Raw genomic sequence first — 3,469 nt, 5'->3', positions numbered from 1 at the left:
GGTGCATTATAATAATACTTACAGACATGACTTGTTATAAACATGATCTGCACTCTCTGTTGGTCATTTTTTATTGTTCCTCCGTTATTAATGCTAGCAATAAGCAATGCTTCTCATTTTAATGACTGTGGTTCAATTATTGAGGACATTCTTGAGGCTCCAAACATCAAGGACTGCACTAAGTAATTACACTCTTTCAGAGGTTCTACAACACCATGGCTCATGCTATTGATCAATCCGCTTTAAAATTCTCTATAAACTGTTCTTGGATTGGGGTTACCCCGTGTGCATCTGCCTTTGTCTTGGAAGATTTTCCTTTTCCTCCCAATAACCACCAAACCAAAATACAAGAACTAGAACAACATCAAAACGGCATCAATAAATAAATAATGAATAAGGTACAAAAACCTATTCAAAGGTTCCATTTTGGTGAAATGGACTACTATGGAACCTTGGAGCCTATGTTTGAAAGGCACCGTTACTGCCAAAATTTATCAGAACCTAAGCGAGCAACACAATTCATCTTGGCAAAAATCCATGATTGGATATTGCAATCTCAAAAGCTTGCATTCTTTCACCATAGGCCAAACCATTGCGATCATAAGATGATATTTCATTCACGTTGAGATCATTACAAGTCTTGATCAGCTCCTCACCAACGCGTTTAGCTGCATCCTATAACACATCAAGGCAGAAATGTTGTAAGCAAAACAGATGAGTTTCTTTATGTCTGCCTTTCAAGAACAATTGATAATGAATGTCTTTAGTCCCGAAGAGGGTAAATAATACTTACAATGGTGCTAAAATGAGGATTCTGACGAATCGATTTCTGCATAGTGCTACCATAAAACAGACACTTCTTATTTTGATCATCTACCAGCATAGCATACAACTGCTTGTCTGAACAAATACAGAAAGTCTCGGTTTTGTAGGCGTGCCATTAAACTGGAGAAAAGTTACAGAAATATAGTTTTAGTAGATTAACAAACAATTATAAGAGATGACATTCATTCCAAAAGCTTAATCTATACTGAAATTATTTCTTTGTAACTAGGTGTAAACAAAAATGTTACACAAAAAAGAGCCAAAAGAAACATATAGAAGGGGCAAAAAATATGATAATCAGAAAGATGAAACTTTTGTCACCAACCGTGTAGGACTTCTCATCATACTTAAATTTATCAATCCAGTATTCTCTAATTGCTGGCAGAACATAAATGAGTATAAGAATGGAAACCAATTTCATCAAACTCTACTTTCCATTCCTGTATAATAAAATAGACAATCACTGAATATCAAAATAGTTTTAACACTTTAGAAGAAAATTTACCTTCGTTTGCATTCTTCGGTTCCAAATTTTCAGGCTTTCCTTTCTGGTATTTTCCCTGGCACTAATCACCAATGGCTTCAAAGTTAAATCTGTAGCAAATGTAACTAATTATAGTCAACTAATTTTGCTTTGTTAAGGATAAATAGGTACATAATAACTAATATTAAGCCCTCACTTAAACAGTCTTAGAGATTTTTTTTTTCATTATTTGTGAGAGTAATGCAAGAGCATGCAGTGTCACATACAAGTTAACCTAAAACACATCTATATATGAAAACTGTGAAATAAAAGTAACTTACTTCTACTGTGCATAATTTTAGATGGTGCTACGAAGATTCCACAAAGATTGGGTCTTCTAAGCTGCAATGTGGAAACATTTACAAGATCCATGCCGTGTTCTTTTACAAATCTCTAATTACCCAGAAACAATTTATTGCTTTAAAACCTTCACCTGCAAGTTCTCCATCGAGCTCAGAATAAAAACAAGTGCCGTAAAATTGGATGACAAATAAAAAAGCGATGCATTGAGGAATTTCATCGAACAGTGCATGTTCATGGGTATATCCTAAAAACACACATTTAATTGACCTAGGCTGCAATTTTCCCATGTTTTGGTTTGCATATGCAGTGCACCCAAAAACTCTAAGATGTGATAAATCTGGTTGTTTATTTGACCTCATATACTAAGGGTTACTAAACTCTATTGCACTTGATGGGCTCCAATTCACTAGATAAGTGGTTGTAATTAAAGCCTCTACCCAAAATTTCTTAGAAAGACCTGAACTAATTAATAGATATAAAGTTTCTATCATAAAAAAAAATTAATATATTAGATTTAAGGAAGTACTCAGATCTCTACAAACTATTTTTTATTATCATTACATATACACACAAACAAAGCAGAGATGAATCAAGGGAAAGAGTTAACTGTGGCGGAGTCAGCAGTCAAAACTTGCAAATGAGGCGAAAAAGGGAGAAGCTTGACGGAGGTGGTGCCGAAGCTTGACTGAGGTTTTTCTGAAGCTTGCGATGGAGGCAGAGATGGAATGAAGCTTGCGTAGGGTAGTGGTGTCGTAGCTTGCGTCAGTGGCGGAGATGGTAGAAGTTTGCGATGATGGCGATGTAGAGGCTTGCGACGGTAGTGGTGTCAAAGCTTGGAAACGGTGGCAGAGATGGCTGCAGCTTGTGACGATGGTCGTGTCCAAGCTTGCGACGGTAGTGGTGTCATGAAGCTTGCAACGGTGACGGAGATGGCTGTAGTTTGTGATGATGGTGGTGCTGAAGCTGTGATGATGTGGTGCCGAAGCTTGCGACGGTGGCGGAAATGGCTGAAGCTTGCGAGTTTGCGACGATGGTTATGCCGAAGCTTGACGAAGGTGGTGCCAAAGCTTACTCTGGAGGGTGGCGGCTCAATAAAGAAACAAAGATGAGATGAATAACTTTATGTAATATGTACTGTAGAGAGAAGGAAAACCCTTATATAATGGGCTTGGCCTTTTTTTTCTTTTTTTTTTGTTTGGAAAAGGGGCTTCACCTTTCTAGTTATAGCAATATTTAAAGTTATTACTTCGATTGTTTAATATTTTTTTAGGGCACGATTTGTGTGTTCTTAATACTCTTTGAGAGTCTTAAAAAAAATTCTTTAAGAATCCTCAATGAGTGTTCTAAAAAGTCTAAGAACTTTTGTTAAAATAAAATTCAAACTTTTAGGACACATAAGTTTTTAGGGCTCGTACTACGTGTCTTAAAAGAAATTATTTAAGGATTATCAATGAGTGTCCTAAAAAGGCCAAGAGTTGTTTTTATAGTTCGTATCTAGGTGAATACCCTAAAAAAATGTCATAAAAACCTATTTTTGTAGTAATGGTAATTACATGCAAATGGATTTACATGATAAAAGATGGGGTCAAAGCTGGAGAAGAAGTCAAGTACAAGGCTAGGTTTGTTGCAAAAGGGTTTACACAAAGGGAAGGCTTAGACTACTCTAAGATTTTTGCTCCCATGGTCAAGTATAAAACCTATCAGAATAATGTTGTCGTTAGCTACTTAGTACAACTTGGAATTAGAGCAAATGGATGTAGTTACAACTTTCTTAAATGGAGAGTTAGAGGAGACTATACATATGGAGTAGCCTGAAGG

The 3,469-nt window shown here is 36.3% G+C and overlaps 1 pseudogene; it reads right to left on the bottom strand.

Moving 5' to 3' along the window:
• Window positions 1–354: 354 nt before the first annotated feature.
• LOC133823036 (uncharacterized) lies at window positions 355–2,829 on the bottom strand (annotated as a pseudogene).
• Between the last annotated feature and the right edge of the window lie 640 nt (window positions 2,830–3,469).

This window comes from Humulus lupulus, chromosome 3 (genome assembly GCF_963169125.1).
Source record: "Humulus lupulus chromosome 3, drHumLupu1.1, whole genome shotgun sequence".
Taxonomy (NCBI): domain Eukaryota; kingdom Viridiplantae; phylum Streptophyta; class Magnoliopsida; order Rosales; family Cannabaceae; genus Humulus; species Humulus lupulus.
This window is presented reverse-complemented; position numbering and strand designations above follow the sequence as displayed.